Below are 18,260 nucleotides of genomic sequence, written 5' to 3' on the forward strand. Positions count from 1 at the left end.
GTCACCATCCACCGGTATCAGCCAAAGGGTGGCGTCTTTTTTTTCCGGCACACTGCACATGGGCGCCTTCACTGTATCAAAACAACCGCGCGCTCTATGATTTAAGACGCTAAAGTGTGTGCGATTGCTGCGAGTCAGCAGTTTGATTGACACACCACTCAGCCTGTCAGCTACCGCCTCATCCACGAAGTCACCTATCATTGCTATGGACTGCACTGATAGGCAGCCAGGTACATAAAATAGTTTATATTCAGTTAAGTAATATCTAATCAAAAAGTGAGACAAAATCTTGAATTTCCGTAAAGCGGGACAGGTGGTCACTCCAGACCAATGTCGTCTTTGGTGTAAACTGTAGATTTACGTGTCATTTTTGGACGCAATTACATATTCTAACCGCTTGGTGTCACTGTTGCCATGTAAACAATATAGGCAATTTGGATTCACGTCAATAGGATGGCACACATTGCTTAGCAGTATCTCTGCCATTAAAAGATAACATCTCTAATTTATTTCTTACAAATTCGTAAACAAAAAACACTGATGTCGGGACCAAGTTGTCGGGTTTAAGTTTGTCAGAAGGAAATGTTTTTTTTAATGAAAATATATAACTTTACCACTTAATCAATCTGTTCAATGTGTTTTCAATATGTATATGTGTTGACACAAAACCAACAGACCTTTGCAGTGGTTTCAAAAAGGCTTTGTACTTGTACAAGTATGTGGTCCTGAGTACTCTACTGATCACCACACCTGATCTTTACTCACATATACTTTTTCAGCTTTATGAAACAAAGAAATACAGGAAAATCTGTAAAATATAACCCCTGTCTCTTCATCTTTTATTGCAGTTGATCCATGGTCTATCACGCTATAAAACAGGGCTTGGATTAACACATCCAAATCACCTGGCTTATTAAATGCCCTGGTAAAACACACCTACACACAAATAAACCTTCTGTGAAAATGTGTGTTCTCAGCAGGCAGACGACAGACATACGCTGTTTTCTAAATCCGATCCTTAGAGTATGGAGGATGTCTAACACACATCACTGTGTTTCCCTGTCAGTGACGTGGTGTGTGTGTGTGTGACAGTAGATGTACTGAAATGTGTGTGGAATGGGATGATTCACCTTAGCTTACATAAATTCTCCGTCTATATTTAGCGCCAGCATGACTCCAGATTTTTACACAGTAGCTATCAGCCACATATTGAGATGTGCGTGGGCTCACCCTGAGATGACTGCAGTTCTGGATCCATATTCTGCAAGGCTGTCTCACCTTACCTTCGACTCATCTGAGTACCGTGATAGTACAAAACCTCAATGTACCCTCGATACACTATGGATTACGCAATAACTGTGGCTTTAACTTGATGTACAAAATATAGCATGGAGCCAAATATACTAGGTAAAAAGTAAGCATTGGTGAAGTGCAGCTCCAACCCAAATGCTAGCAGAGTTAGCCTAGCTTGTACGTGACTTTATTCAGACTGCCTATTGTATGTTTCTGTGTTTGCAACACAGAAAATGTTGAGAGAATTGTAGATGTGATGTACATGTAATGTACATGTAACAAAGTTTGATGTACATGTAATGTACATGTAACAACGTTTGCAATGTGTCTACAAAATCTCAGTGTGCTGGTTTAGTTCCACAAACATGCTCATTCCAGGTTCTCCAGGTTCTATTTCTAAAGGACAACAATTCCAAAGTGTCAATCTGCAGCAGCAGAAATCCATAGGACACACAACTTCAGTGACGCTTTGGAGGTTACGCCATCCTGGATTTGTCTTGCTGTGACACGTGTGTGTGTGTGTGTGTGTATCACATGTATAAACAACAGCACAGGTGACCTTTGCATGAAGAGAGCCTCTTCAAATGTCAAGCACCAGGGCTTCACTGCGTGGCACATATGGAGGTCAAACAGTACTGTAAAGTTAGCATTATCAACCCTGCTGTTTACAGCCTGCACCTGGGAAAATCCAGGAGAGAGCTGCCTCTGTAACAGTTACGGGAAAAACAGTAAATGTGCAAGTAAATAGGTCGGCCATTACACAGAATTTATCCTTGACAGATTTTAACCACCTCTGTTATGTTGCAAGTGTTGTGTTTATTGGCCACTGTTGTTTCACTTGTCTGTTGGGAATGAATAAGTATCATCAGCATAGAGTGTTTGTGGTGTGATATCGGGATATATATATATATTTTATTTTGATGAAGATAACACAAAAAAAGTGACAACCTGGTGTATATATATACATAGTTCACAGTTTTGGTGTAATTTAACACATGAACACATAATGATCACACAATGATCACACTTAGAAACATCAAGGGAAAACATTTCTCCTTGAAGGCATGTAATGAGTCACACTATCAAACTAACTCTCCTTAAAAACTGGATTTAAAATCAAAGCCCCCCATAAACAATGTTCTAAATGTGAGTGAGTGCCTTTGGGTATCAGTCATTTATTACAGTGTCCATCAGGTAGCTGTGAAACCTACATTTATTATGCCTTGTTTCATGCTTGGTCACACCGTTCCAAACATCTTTCTGCAAATCAAGTCAGTGCTGGACAGATTTGTGGATGGGGGTTCTTGATTCATATCTATAAGTGGCTAAATGAAACAATATACCTCCCAGGATGCTGTCATTCTAGCAGCACGGGATAAATAATACAGTAAAATTCTGCTCCATAAACTTTTGTGAGAGCAGAGCTGTCAAGTGAGACATTGTTCAAAGTGACAAAACTGCACGGAGGAGCTGACAATCATCACACAGTGATTATGATGAGGCCGCTGGTGTCTGTCAGTGATAAACTAAACATAATGGGCAGTAAAATAAAGTTGTCTAAATACAGAGAAGACTCATGAATGGGGATTTTTTAAATCCAGGCTATTCCCTATAGTTTGACATCGTTTACCACAGTTTAATTTTGGACTGACAACATATTTCACAGTTGTTTATATTTACTGTACGTCTTGTTCACAGCGAGGCCCTAATGCACATATTTCTATGAATAATCATAGAATGTATAATAATATCCCATCCAAAGTAATCCTCCTAGTCTCTTTAATCGAGCTCCAGTCTGTATTGACAGCACAATTACTATATTTATTGTTTGGTATTTTCTTTGTCTTATGCAAGTGGTGGAGATGCTACCAGATGAAAAAGGTCTTCATATATATATATATATATATATATATATATATATAAATATAGAGCCATAAGGTGGCAGTAATGGAACTCCATTGCCACCTGATGCTAACGCATGAGGAAGTAAAGTTACACTATACCAACCGTACTGACAAATAAATGTATATATATATGGATATATAGATATGGATAGATCTTTATTAATCCCTCGGAAAATTAAGAATAATTTTAGCCTCCCCGTCGGGGAATTGAACCCCGGTCTCCCGCGTGACAGGCGGGGATACTCACCACTATACTAACGAGGAACTGAGTGGAGCGTACTATAAAACTGAATTGAACGTAATCACCTTAATTCTCATAATAATAATATCTCAATCACTGTGTTGTACCAGTTACCACAAAAACACACGTGCCAAAGAAAAGAATATGCGAACAACTGATACTTTTATTAAGACTTGACTGCGTAACCGTTTTCGGAGCGTTTATTCTGAAACACATACAGGAAGTGTACATGAAGCTCATCCGCTCAACTTTAAGAACCTCTGACCCGCTGTCGCTAATTGCTACTGTTGTAACATCTGGAGCAGCAGCAAGTGCAGCAGTATTAATCAACATCTGACGAACGAAAAGGTGGGAACAGAACACCCCAGTTTTACATACAGTATTTGAAGGACAAAAAAAACCAGTTTGCATGAAAAAGAAAAGTGTTCACAACACTTTATAACCACCGTTTTAACTTTGTTTGTTTGTTGTTTTTAGCTCAAGCTAGCATTGACATGTCTCACTGTGCAGTGAGATCCTCACGAGGCAGATAACACTGCAGCTCATTTGCTTTGGAATATGTTTTGTCTTGTAGGCCTCATAACATTCCAATTTGGTAACAATATTAAATAAATATCACAAATAAATATCAAGGCTCTAATCAACAGTTATGGGCATTTAATTTAACTTAAAAGTTAAGTAAAAGTGTCTTGGTGGTTGTACAATATATTCCAATTTTATTATCAACGGTAGATGGTTTTGTGCAGTTGAAATAGTTGAAAGAGAACTTTTTCATTTACTTTAAAATAGCACATTTTGGAAAAAAAAATTTCCTTCATTTTGACCACTGTAAAACATTCAAATAAACCAGAAAAGACAGAGAGCAGCAGGTGCTGTGCTAGTTTTTCTCATACATGAGTCTGTGTTCTGTGTAGTGAACAGTTTTGTTTTGTTTCAAAACTACCCTGAACCTTACAGTACAATTTGAAACGTTCCACAAAAATGTTATTCCCGTTACACTGACTAAATTTTCATTTCATTCAGCCCCATATTCTTACTGAGGCAAATAAGGAAGGATATTGAAATTGGAATTTAGTTGCCTTGCTGCAACCGCCTTGCGGGTGATCGGGGGGCGCCCCCTACCTATGTCTTTTGTCACAGTACATGAATATCCCTTTCCTGGTGTTTTAAATAAACCACAGATCTGAAGAGCAACATTGCTCTACATGTTTTAAGACTCTAGGCGAAACTTTTCTGTCACTTTCATCAATCTAAATAATACTGCTCCTCGGAGCCGCAGCCAGGCGTGGATGTTAGCACTGTGTTCAACATGAGCAGCAGAAGTTTTAAATATTGTATGGGAAGGAGTGTGACATTGCCTCGTGTCATGCTTGTTGCTGCTGGTTCTTGTCTTGCATGTCTGCCTCGATGTTTGGATCGATAAGAGCCGCCTGCGCAATAGAATTAGGCCATAATGGAAAGTGCAAACTAGCTTTCTATTTACTCAATCCCTCCAGGGGAATGCTGGGTAGGTAAAGAGCAGACTGTGAAATGAGACTGTAATCAAAATGTATGTGTGCGCTGTCTGTGTGTATGGTTACGTGTGTGTATGTGAGTGTGTGTGAAGTGAAATAGTGAAGCTGTAAACAGACTGAGTCACATTGGTTTCGCTCTTCAGTGGCAGGTGAGAGTAAACATGGACGGGAAGATTTCATGGTTTGTTTGTATTTTTCCTGAATGCAGGCACAGCAAACATGGAAGGATGGATGAATATCCTCTTTGCTGAAGAAAAAAATGTGTCTTAACACCTGAATGAGTGAATGATTTAAAACTGTAGCTCGGGAGTTTTTATAGACTCATAAAACTTAAATCAGTCGTAAAAGGTGACATTAATTAGCGGTTGAAAAAAATAATCAAAACACATTTTCTCAGAATAAAAAAATTACCCATTTCCACTGGTGTTGCTCAAACATCTAGAAGATGAGAACATGAAAAACAAACCAATTAGAAATCACTTAGTTGTGATGTATTTTTTGGAATTTTTTCTAAATTATTACTATAATTTTGTTAGTCCATTTTTCTGCACTAACAAAACTCTTTTGCCGGGATAATAATCAACACACATCAGTTCAACGTTGTATTAGTCCTAAAAACAAATTCAGTTATAATTTTATATCGATTCAGTCAGAGTTGTTAAAGTAAGTAATTATTTCATTCATGCAATGTTTTCATTGGTGCAAAATGAGTGTTGCTCGTTAAAGCTGAACAAACACGTTTGAGTCGACTTGACTTGTCTTTGCACACTGCGTGTTAACCATGTTTGTAGTGTGTGTACAGTCTGTGAATAACAACTTTTCAGTACAGCCATAAAAAATCCAAACAATCTTTTACTTATAATTGTATCAGGTTTCATGACTGTGTTGTTTCTGTGTCATTGTCTTTGTTGCGACTCCAGTCGTGCTGACATTAAGGACCTGATGTGATGGATGTGAAGTGACACTCGGTGACGTGATGTGCTATGATGTGATGCAGTGCAACATGATGCGACATCCCTTCTCTGTGCTTTGCATGTCTTCAGATATTCTCACACTGTTTCCAATTAGTATTTTTTGACTGTTGTGACAAAACAAAATTACCAAAAAAAAAGTCTAAATCATCCAGTGTCATATGGAGTCTGTGGTTAATGATATTCTGAAAGAAGTGCCATCTTCTTTATTATTAAAACACACTTGGTGCCTATCGTGGCGTCTTTGTTCTTCCTGCTAATTGCCTGACCCAAGCTTTGTATTTCTTCACAGACTCAGCAAATCCCCCCCCCTGCCCCCCCCCCCCCAACACACTTCCTCATGTGCTCCTAAACCTCAATTATTCACAACTTATGAATAACGCACTTTACCTCAGGCTGGCAACCGGGGGTATTTCTGCACAAGAAGCCTTGAATTAGTCATACCCTCACAATGGCAAAACATACAATTTTCATGCCTCCAGTCTTTTATTTCCTCTTTTGTGATGTATAAAAGTGCCATAGTAGGTATTTTGCTGTCACTACATGTGGAAAGTGCCTAAAACTAACACGTGTGCTTGATCATCAAGTTGAGCGACTTTCAGCTCCCGTTGTGACGTGACCTTGGGTTTGAGGAATGCTGTCGTTGCCGGAGTGATTTTAAATCTGTGCCACCTGTCAAATGTATGTTGAATGACTCAGCGATATTACAAACAGCCAACGAACTTTACACTAAGATACAGTTAGAAATACAGAGCACAAAGAAGTAATGTTAAAGGTACTGCAGTAAAGACAGTGCTATGATGTGTAGTTTTTAGGCAGTGCCGACTTATTTACTGGTAGAAATCAGCAGACCAGAGGAACTGTTTGACTTTAGAGGCTGAAGAAAAAGGTGTAGTCTTTGGCTGTGGACCTGTGTCATGGACTTTTCTGGCCTGAGAAACAGAAAAAGATAAAGGAGACAATTGATGTAACAGTGGAGAGTTCAGGGGATAAGGTCAGAAGGAGGCTGACGGTCTACTAGGGTTAATCCAAAATAAAAAAACAGCTTTTGAAGTATAATTTGGCACATTGTTCAGCATATTGTGCTGAACTTGGAAAGGGATTCAAAGCTGGATGTCGCAGTGATCTTTGGCCTGGTGGTAAATGTGGCTCCGTCCATTCTTTTCTGTAATAAGTTGTAAAGAATGAAGTTGGTTCTTGGAAACATTTTGTCCTTGTGGTTTTCTGGAAGGTTCCATTGTGCTGCTGATTTACATATTTTTGCTTTTATTGCATTTTTGGAAGGTAGAAATGGGGGCTTGTAGATGAAAAGGAGGAAACAACAGAAGTTCTCAGTCCGCTGTGGAGCGTTAGAAAGAGCCCGCACACTGATGAGCTGTCCGTGGTGCTGAAAGAGGGGCGTCAAAGGACGCACGACTTCAAAAACTGTGGCTGCTGCCTTCCTTGTTCTCCCTCTCTCTCTCTCTCTCTCTCTCTCTCTCTCACTCACACACACACACACAATTCAATAGTGTTGTTCTAAGGTGTCGCCACCCACTTAGCAGCGCGATCCGCAGTGCGCCCCTCATACACACACACACACGTGCTGCATGAATTAAAGTCCTGTAACTCTGAGGGTTCGTGCTGTGATTGTTCGTTCACTTGACCACTCTGATGGAAACATCTAACGTCTGCCTGTAGCCCCCCCCAAACCAAAGCTCTCTCTCTTTATCTTATTCTCTCTAGCTCCCCCGTTTCTCTCCCTCTCTTTTTTCATGCCCCCCCCTTTGCCCCCACTCCTCTCACCGTCCATGATACCTTAACCTCCTGTGTCACAGTCACATTACAGGGCTGGTGTGAACTGGTTATGAGGGTATAAGCACGCCTCATCAAATATTTAATCTGTCATAAACCATTTTCCCTAGACCCCCCTCTTTCTCCCCCCCCCCCTCTCTCTCACACACACACACACAAAAGAAATGCAGAGAGCAGCTAATTTTCTCCATCCAGACTAATTCTCGGGGACAGTGATTTACTGCCGTAACAAAAGATGGAGAGCAGATAAATGAATATGTTGCGACATAACCAGCTGTACGGCCCCCAATCAGCAGTTACCTTTCCTTCTGTTGCTGCCTTAAAGTCCCCCTCCCTCCCTTCCTTCTGTCCTCTCTCTCTCCCCTTCTCTCTCTCTCTCTCTCTCTCTTTTCCTCCCGCTCCAAAATCTTTACAGAGAATTTAGCCCAAAGACCGGGTTTTGACGCGTGTGGGACAAACTGAAGCCGCTGGACTGTGGAGGAAAAGCGGAGAAGATCCACTTTTCCTGTAGTCGATCAGTGTGAAGAATCATTTCTTCCTACACAGTTTTACTTGTTTTTTTGAGAGTCTGCCTTAACGAATGCGCCTCCCTGTCGCGTACCATCCACCTTTCCAGGGATGACTGGACGCACAATGAGGTGAAGCCCAGACTAATGGGCTGTGTTTTCTTTCTAACCTGCAGGTGATCAGAGTTTGAAACAGTCACACCTTGTGGATACAGCGTACGGGAATAACAAGTTGAGGATTGCCTTTGGGATCGGGAGTCTTCTGGGAATTGCCTGATGTGATGACAAATAGAGGAGATGAAGATGGACACCCTGGTCAAAAACGGGACTTCTGACAGAGATGATTCTTTTTGACATGGAGGACTTTTTACGCCTGCACAGTCAACGTAATCACAGTGGAAAAAAGTGGTTACATTCCCTTTGCGCGTAAAGTAGAACTTCAATTGATTTTTCGTATTCTTTTTTTTTGGCATTTGCGTTTGTCCAGATGATCCCGCGAAGCCTGTGGATAAAGATCACCTGGTAGGAAGCAGAGGGAGAATTTCATTTTGAGCTTCCTGTCCATTGAAGGTCCAGTGAGCACCAGTGCGCGTCACACAGAGTCACCAGGGCGGCCGCGCACAACCGGATCTTCCATCGGGGCTCCGGCGCTTTGCACCGCGGCATCTCAAGGACCTGCTCGGGTTTTCTCGCCTCCGTGCGCAGCGTTATTACAAATGGCCAGAGGATAGAGAGTCTCCATGGTGTTGACCGGGCAGGTGTGTCACCGCGGGAACAACAGCGGCTGTTCTGCTCAGTAAACGCCGGACACACCTTTTTAATGTCAGACAAGGTAAGTTCTCTTTAATATTTGGTGTCTTTTACGCCTCTTGTTGGTGATGGTTTTGATGCTGCATGGTTCTGGAAAAAAAAAAAAAAAAAAAAAAAAGCTCACAGGAAGATCTTCCTGGACCTGTAGGCTCCGTGATGCATAAAGTGTTTTTTTTTTATCTCACACTTCCTGGACCTGTAGGCTCCGTGATGCGTAAAGTGGTTATTTTTTTTTATCTCACATTTTTTTTATGCGATTATGATCATGGCAGCAAACCGATAAAAACACTCTGTGAATGGACCTCAGACTATTATTGTAAACATGATCTGTGCCATGTTGTCAGTGAAGACAATCATAAAACAGACAACCATTCCTTATTTGCAGGATTTAATTCAGAACACTTTTTTTTCCCCACACGCACTGACGCACAGAAAGTTTTCCTGGCCGTTTGTTCAGTCAGGCCAGAACCACAGTCATCAGTCCATCTGTACCTGATCAGTGAGGCTGATACTGGGGCTTCAGAAAAGACGGGTCCAGTGGTGCAAATATCTGACCACAGTCAGTATGGGATCACTGGAGGGATCACTGCTGTCTCCCCCTCCTCCCCCCTCCTTCCCTCTCCTCTCTTCACCTACATTATTATTTAAATATTTAGGGTTAAGGGGACATTTGCTGTCGTATATTTTTCATTGGGTAGAGACCGACTCGTCGTCTCGCTGCCTCCTGTGCCTGTTGTAAGTGACTGTGTTCAAACTGCCATCTTAAAGTCTATAATACAGAGTAATTGGATTGTGCACACAGGCAAACACGCTGTAACCGCTCACTCCCACCTCCAACCTCAGATTCTGATAAATGTTCTAATGAAATTCTACAGTGCTGCACAATAACAGGGCGACACTGTGGAGCGGTGGGTTAGCACTGACGCCTCACAGCAAAAAGATCACCAGCTCGTGTCCCTAGAATTCAGAATTCTTTGTTATCTGTAAGTGGTTCTGAATGTTTGGTCCGTCTCCTCAGGTTTGGTTCCAGCTCCGCCCTCACGTATAGAAAAGCAGTGAACGGATGAATGCAAGGATGGATGAATGGATGGATGAATGAAAAGCAAAATGAGAAGCAGCTGGCAGGCATTATGTAAAATGAACTCTGACCTTTGGAACAAAGCATCAGTAATGCCAATCATTTATATCAGCCTGTGGCCAACGTGAGCCCATATGTTGCTCGGGCAGATTTCCACACCTAATTGTTTGACGTCGTATGAATATTTGATTTCTATTTCCATTTCCATTTTCATTTTTCACTCATTGCTACGTTCTGAATTCTCCATTTAAGAGAGAAAGGTGGCGTTAAATAACGGCCCCATGCCTTGTGTACAGGTTGTGTCTTCAGACCCCTATTTTCTCAAAGGCACGTTGGTGGGAGAAGACCAATTTTGCTGTATATGATGATATTTGGACCTGTTTTTGACACTTTGTACTGTTTCCTGACAAGATGCCACCGTGGGCAACTGCCCATCTGGAACAAAGCTGGATCTGGCCAGGACATCAGCCCTCCCTCTCACATCACTTTCATTGGCTGTAGCAGTCTCTGGTTCTTGCATGGACAAAAGCGTCTCATGGCTGTTGGTGCTATTTTTAGGTTAAAAGTTAGTAGTGAAACTTTCAGCATCGTATACACCATTTGTTCAAATTCAAAGTATTACAGTAGTAAACTGATCATCTTGCAGATACTAACGTTTCACTCAGCAAGTATGCAGTATATGTACTGTGTACTGTCCGTACCTGCAGAGGGTCATTACCTCAGCTTTCACTCCAGTGGCCTTTGAACCCGCAACCGCCCTGGAAGATAAACCCCATCTGCGTCCTGAGCTACAGCTACGTGTTCTGTGATGGGTCTTAGTGTGTCATAGTGTTTTTGTGTCTTTGGCAGCTAACAGTTGGTTTCACAAATGTAGAGTGGAGCTGTAAAAAAACAATCAGAGGTATGACAGTGAGGTCAGTGACACACCTTTTGTACGGCATGTTTGCAGGATGTATAATGTACACACGGCACACATTGACTCACACCAATAGTCTGGTTCTAAATAGTATTATAACTCACTGCAGGGGCGACAGAGGGGACACCTATATTTATTTGATTAAAGCAGCTAACGCTGACCTAAGATTAACGGTGTTGACACAGAAAGTGAGTAAAATATCTGTGTATAAAATGAGGGGAAAAAAGTCAGAGTGGGAGGACACACAGTGATTGATGGTGCGGCAAAGATGAAGTTGAGAAAGGTGCAAGAGCGCAAAGATCCGGGGAGATGTTTGGGGAGAGATGGGGAAGAGCAGAAGGCATGGAGATGGAAATTGCACGCGGCTCGAGGGAGCGTCGAGAGGTGGGCAGAGGAGACGAGGGGCCTGCGGTGAATGTGTGTATTATTCAGTTTGGTGAAATGATCGGTTTATGTTTGACAAGTGTGTGGCCAGAGCAGCCACATACTGTGCCCTGAGAGGCTCCCGTGAAGGCCAGACGAAGAGCGAGTCAGACAGAGAGAGGGAGAGGGACTGGGGGAGAGGAGGTTATGAAGCTGGAACTGTCGATATTCTATGAGCGAAGGGCAAAGACAAAAGAAAATGGAAAGACTGCAGAGACGAACACCAACAACAGGGAAGGAAAAAAAAACAGTAACAGGGAAAATGATCAAATCTTAATGATTTGTTTCTTATTTATAGTAACAACAATAGACCATGTGGCTTCAACACATGGTTCAAAAGACCAGTGAACAGCTGCAGGTTGACATTAGTCTCCACTGTGGAGGAGACAAACATACGCAGACAGAAAATGAAGTACTGAAATGACAACACTAAACACAGTGAAGAGAGCACCAGGATACAGATGTGAGGACTGATGTGTCCTTGAACAGGACGGTAAAACACAAAAGTGTGTCTGTGTGTGTTTTCTCATTTGTGGTTGTACGCAATTAGTCCAGGAAAGATGAGGGAAAAAACAGTTGAGTGTGTGCATTTTCATTTCCTGCCATCTTCTCTTTTGGCAACTCCTTCAGAAAGAAATCCTTCTCACGCCCAGAACGGGCAGGAGTAAATTAAAGTCACACTTTATTTATAAATCCCAATATGTTATTTTTAATTTGTGTGAGCAGCAATTCCAGGTATTAGAGTCACTTTTCACTCAGGGAAAAAGTATAACATTTATGAACATACATTTACATATTTAAGTTTACATATCAATATATATGAAATATTTACATATGTCAATAGATCTACCTTAGTGACCCCGGGCTGGGAAATGACAGTTTTCTTTTTTTATAGTTTACCTAAAGATTAAGGTCATGTGTTGACTCCTGTCAGAGATACTGTATTGCACTTCTGGAAAAAGCTCCGCCCAACGTGGGGCTCGAACCCACGACGAGATTAAGAGTCTCATGCTCTACCGACTGAGCTAGCCGGGCTCATGTGTTTGAAAATTCCACAATTCAAGAATACTGCGATAGACTGAGGCGATAAGCAATATTGCAGTATTTGACAGTGTACTTTATCAGGTTTTGAGCCTTTTTTTTGACCAAGACTTTCATCTGGACACACGTCGCCCCTTGACACACGTCGGCCGTCTTTACCAATGTCACGTCTAATCCATCGGCTCAGATACAACAATGGGTGCAAACAAACACTGGCTCCGAACCTGCGTACGCAGACGTGCACACGGACACGTCTGCAGATAATCTCTGTTGACAGACAACAGTCGGCCGTCACACAACATCTCTGTTAGAGGTGACTGTACGACGCAGGGCCGTGCGTAAGAGGGTTAGGGTTTAAGGCGACTGCGAGTGTTTGTTTTATAAATGATCTGTTTGTCGATCGGGAACAATTCTGCTTCCTGCTGGATTACCCTGACTGGGGTCACTGCTGATGGAAGCTGCAGGTCAACCAGAAAAGTCAAGTGAAGAGAGAACAATTTGAGGAGACGCCTCGTTACCTGCTCTCTTTTCCCGGTGTCCTATCTTGTTACCTGATTTTGAGCAGCCTTTGTCGCTCAGGTAAATGTGACAGAACACAGAAATACTTTTGCTTCTGGCATTTAAAACAAACAAACAAAAAAAAAAAACAACCTGCATTCATGTGCACATAGTTATTATTAGCCATATGCTTGTTAGCCAAGAGGCAATAATCTGAAAATAATTGTCTTTTGGGATCCAAGACTGAAAGGAAGCAAAATTACTGCAGGGCACGAGGCAGAAAAAGAAAATTCTTTTTTATGAACATTTATTAGCAGATAGTTATAGACGCCTTTGGGACAGTGATTAAAAATCATCTGCATTTTTTTCCTTGTGAACTTGAGTATTGAACTGAAATGCAGCTGTGTCTGTGTGGTTTCTGTCAACATGTCTGAGTGAATAGAAAACTGCTGACTGTGCTGAATGAATACTGTTGACCCGTCACAGTGAAGTGACCGACTGTGAAGAACATATAAAAATGTTGGATATTAGCCAGTCGTAGTTGATAGCGCCCCCTTTCCCTGACATTGATTTGAATGTGATCGTAGAAGGCCCCTCAGTCCTGTTGCCCCAGAAACATCCACCCTCACACCTGCTCACCCACATTAGCCTGACACCAAATCCAACACACATTCATCCCACGCCACCTGTTTCACTTTCCCAAACTCACTGGGTTTTTTAAGCCCTGTGAAAATCCCAGTTTTACAGAAAGTCTCGTACACTCTCTGATAAAGGACAAAATGAATTGGTTTTCCTGAGAAGTTTTGTTTGGTATTTTGTTTAAGATGTTTGTTTGTTTTTGTGGCAGTTTCACAGCCTTATGCTTTCTCAGTATTTTTGAAACTAATTTTTGTTTGACTTAGTTTGAGGGCTTATTGATGCATGAAAGAAATTTAAAAATTCCATTTTGTCAAGCACTGAAAAGAGGAGTGAACAGAATGATTGTTTTTCTAAAATAAAATACCATAAAATAAAATACAAACTTGATATTTAGGGACCCTCCAATCCCCCCGCCCCCCACACACCCCCCCCCCACACACACACACACCCTAGTCTTTTTCAGGGGTCTTGGTCTCAGCTGTAGCCAATCCCAGTTTAATGCAGGGTTAGACGCACCTTCATTAACTACACACTGAGCCTTTGGTGGATGTAGTCAAATATAGCTGCTGTAGATCAACACCTAATGCAAAGGTGTGATTATTAAAAAGATGAAATTGTTTTTAAAAATTTAGATTATTAAAAAGATGAAATTGTTTTTATTGAATTTAAAAATTAGGACAGTGTTCTGTTTTTCCAACATTTTTTCTCCCAGCTCTTATTTCTTCTAAAAGAACATAAATCTCTGTTACGGTGATGTATCAACTTCTCACTACTTAACTCCGCCCACTGGGAAAATCTATTATCTCTCTGTCTCTCTGTCTCTCTGTCTCTCTCTGTCTCTCCCTCCCTCCATGACACTCCCCCCTTGTTTCTTTCTGTCATACACAGACACAGATATTGTCCCCTGCCGTTCCGTTTCCACAGCTGTTTTGTCACCTGTCATGGCTGACACCAGTAGAGGTGGCCGTCACGGGCCCGCTCTAGCGTCTCTAAGTCCTTTTGACAGTGAAAATGTCGCACTCTTCAAAGCCACTCAACTCGCTGCTCAGTGATGTGAGCAAACGGCACAGCGAGCCGCGATGACTTGTGACCGTTCGGAGTCGCAGCGACATCCCTGGCCTGTGATGTTGACGGTGACATTTAAGCACCAACTGGATCATTTCTAACATGTCTGTAGCAGGAGATCTTAAAGGCTCTTCTAAGTCCGTACATCATTAACCATCATCTGTGTACTCTGTGGAAATACTCTGGACTGTATACCGTAGGGTCGACCAGTCCACTCAGGATTCATCCACCACCACTGGACATCACTGTATTTGAGAGGAAACCTGAACTCAGATCACGTATGGATGCAATCAGACACCAGCAAAGGGGTGAATGGAAGTTCATGGACTTTAATCCAGAAATTTACACTTGTCAGCCCACTGAGTCACTGGTGCTGCTGCCAAACAAGCACAGGGACAAATTCCTCTGGAGTCAGGGAGACATTTGAAGTTATCACTAGAAAACAGCTTTCTGGTTGATTTGTTACTATCCCACATTGTCGTCTCCTGGCCCAAGAATATAGTTCTTCAACTAATCCAAGAGTCAAGAAGCCAGAGCAGCAAAAAAACCCTGCAGTTTTGGTTTTCTCAACAGTATTTGAGTCAGGAGCTCTTCACTTTTCTACAGTTTAACTCTGACTTTTTAGGTTGGTTACATTTCCAGGGAATTCTGTTCAGATTTGAAGTAGCTTTGATTAATATTAAAAAAGGAAGTCTAGAAAAAGGCCTCACATTTTGTAATGAGGCCAAATAGTCGCTTCATCAGGTGTAGAAACCTGTGTGTTCACAGATGAACATTTAAAGAGATCGAGGAGTGCGGACGAACCAGCATTGAGCGGCGGGCTCTTCACACTCCCTCCTTCCTCCCACTGTCTCTCACTTCCTCTCACGTCACACATTAGAGGAAGTGTTGTTCACCCCCAACCTGCTGCGTCCCCCCTTTGGGCTGACATCACTGCCTGACATCACACCTCCAAGGTCACTGTGCTTCGTCAACGGCAGGACAGACGTTTCCACCGCCGGTTACTTAGTCGTTTTACTGCACGAGTACAAAATGCAGTCACACAAACCAAGAGCTGAGGGGCTGTAAGTGTTCACCCCCCTCCTCTTCCTCCCTCCTCTCTCTCTCAGTCTGTGTGTTTTCTAATAGTTCAGAGTTCACGGCTTTGTTACCGAGCAATTTGTCATTAAATTACTGCAGGAGTAAAACATTAAGGGCTCCTTGTGCGCTGTGCAAAAGGTCATTGGCTGAGAATACTCTGGAGACCTTCTGTTCCAGTTCAAGGGTTCCCAAACTATGGTATGTGTACTATAGTGGTCCCTGTAGTGGAACATCTGGGATTCTGGTGTCCCTCAGGATAATGAGTGAGTCAACAATTCACACTCACATTCACACCTATGGTCAATTTAGAGTAAACAATTCATCTAATCTGCAGTTTCCTTTTTGGCCTGTGGGAGGAAACACAACTTCACAGAAGTAACCCATAGAAACTCCAAAATAACCAGGGATCGGACCAGCAAACTGGTGCTTTTCTTTTCTTCTTTAGGGCATGCATGCAACACACTCACATATACATACGCTATGTATGTATGTGTGTGTGTGTGTGTGTGTGAGAGAGAGGTTTCAGAATGAATTGTGATTGAGTGAAACTTCATTCTCATTTTGGGTAGTAAAGGGTTAAGTACTCTTAGTATGCTGTGCTTTGTTGAACAGGGTAGTACTGTGCTGTTAATGTTGGTCAAACTGGATGCTGTGCTTTGTTGAACAGGGTAGTATTGTGCTGTTAATGTTGGTGAAACTGGTGGTACTGGTACTGGTTCTGGTACTGGTACTGGTACTGGTACTGGTACTGGTACTGGTACTGGTACTGGTACTGGCCTCCTCTGTCTCCACTCAGTCTTCGTATTCCCCGTGAAGCTCGATTCCTGACGAACAGTGTAATCCGTCTTGTTACGTTGGAGCTGAGTTCTGTCCTAGTCGCTGTCACTGTCATATTAAAGTGCATTAGTCAAGGCTCATTATAAAGTGAAGGAGAATTATGGATTATGAGTAATGGCCGTAGTCAAACATCATGAAAAATAATCTGGGACGGAGGAGACGGTGGCAGAGTTGGGAAGGTTGAAGCCCAAGAGGCTAAGAGTGTGTGCATGGAATTAACAGGAACGGAAGAGAAGGAAATGACCTTGAATTTACTCCATGTGTACTTTTAAAACAGTAGTACTTTTCCTTGTGTCATTTAAATATCTCCACCTTTAATGTCATCTTTTCACTTGATAAATCTGGCCCGTGTGCCTTGAGTTTGAGACGTATACTAAACCCAAAAAGGTTGAGGCAGATAATGCACTTTCCAGACAACCAGAGCTTTATGTGGAAAAATGATATTTTCTACAAGCTGGAATTGATCTCGAACGGAACCATAACTTTTTAGGTTCATAATCAATAGCCATTGGTCCAGTATGTACTTTAAACTGTTGCTACAGTTCATTTGTCACAGGAAACCTTATTTAAACACCGCTCATGGATCCAAAGAGCTGAAAAAGATTTGGAGACTTTTCAAAAACCTTTTCACATTAAAAAAGTCTACAGCGTTCCTTCATGGACCGTGCAGCTCTGACTGCTGCTCTCACAGGGTCACATACCAGACTCCTCAATAAATTTAAAATGTCAAAATATTGTATTATCGGATTTTTTTTTAGTTTCAGTGCCATATAGCTAAAATACCATATTGGTGGAACATTTGAGCTGTTAAATTATGATTTTTTATATAAGTAATCACAGGATAGCTGTGGGTTAATCATGATTGATTGTGATTGCATTTAATTGAGTATTTAACTTAATTTATTTTAATTGATTAATTGTAAATGATTGCAATAAGAACACATTCCTCAATACTGTATAATGTATACTGCTGGAACAGAAAGACAAATAATAGCAAGTAGATGTATGTGTTTTACACCTGCTTTTATTATTTGTGACTAAATCAAATGGTTGGATTAATATTTTGGAGAAATGTCAAGAAACAATTGTCAGAATATGAGTCAGTTTTTGTCTATTTTTGGTTGATTGATGTCGATCTCTAACAGATACTTGAATCTCAGACTGAAGTTTTCTCCTCCACGTTTTGGAATATACTTTTCTGCTATTATTTTAACCAGACCATAAAAGATCCTAAAATAACTTCTTACACTGTAGGTGTGACTCTAAGTGTGAAGATGTTAATCAGCCTGCGGGGTTGGCCAGAGCACAGACGGGTCCAGGTAGAAATGTTCCAAAAACACATGATATCGCTGCCTTTGTGACAGATTTTACATACTATTAATAACAACAACAATAATAATAATACATTTTCATCTTTGCAACTTTGAGCAAAAACATATAACAAATAACATTGAATTATCCTTTGTCCAGAGTGTGACGTGTCGTTTCTTCAGAGGTGGTCTGAGGGTCAGCACTGACAGACAAATGGTTGTTGTTGTTGTTGTTGTTGTTGGTGAAGATGTCGTGGTCTTTTGATCACTTCATCCATTCATTGTCAGCCCCAGGCACAAAGACGCTACAGACCATGGACACGAGTGTTAACAGGAAATT

At 41.6% G+C, this 18,260-nt stretch overlaps 1 long non-coding RNA gene and 2 other non-coding genes across 3 annotated transcripts in view; 1 reads left to right on the forward strand and 2 right to left on the reverse strand.

Annotated features, from left to right (window-relative positions):
• Positions 1–3,389: 3,389 nt before the first annotated feature.
• On the reverse strand, positions 3,390–3,461 carry trnad-guc (transfer RNA aspartic acid (anticodon GUC)). The gene has a single exon. It is a non-coding gene; the product is annotated as a tRNA-Asp (tRNA).
• A 153-nt stretch (positions 3,462–3,614) lies between these two features.
• LOC107989880 (uncharacterized) overlaps positions 3,615–18,260 on the forward strand; it is a 53,287-nt gene continuing 38,641 nt past the window's right edge. Inside the window, exons 1-2 of the long non-coding RNA XR_001761410.2 lie at positions 3,615–3,786; positions 8,400–9,055. This is a non-coding gene — a long non-coding RNA (uncharacterized LOC107989880). The remainder of the gene's footprint in view (positions 3,787–8,399; positions 9,056–18,260) is intronic.
• On the reverse strand, positions 12,416–12,485 carry trnak-cuu (transfer RNA lysine (anticodon CUU)). The gene has a single exon. It is a non-coding gene; the product is annotated as a tRNA-Lys (tRNA).

Source organism: Cynoglossus semilaevis, chromosome 17 (genome assembly GCF_000523025.1).
Source record: "Cynoglossus semilaevis isolate Cse_v1.0 chromosome 17, Cse_v1.0, whole genome shotgun sequence".
Taxonomy (NCBI): domain Eukaryota; kingdom Metazoa; phylum Chordata; class Actinopteri; order Pleuronectiformes; family Cynoglossidae; genus Cynoglossus; species Cynoglossus semilaevis.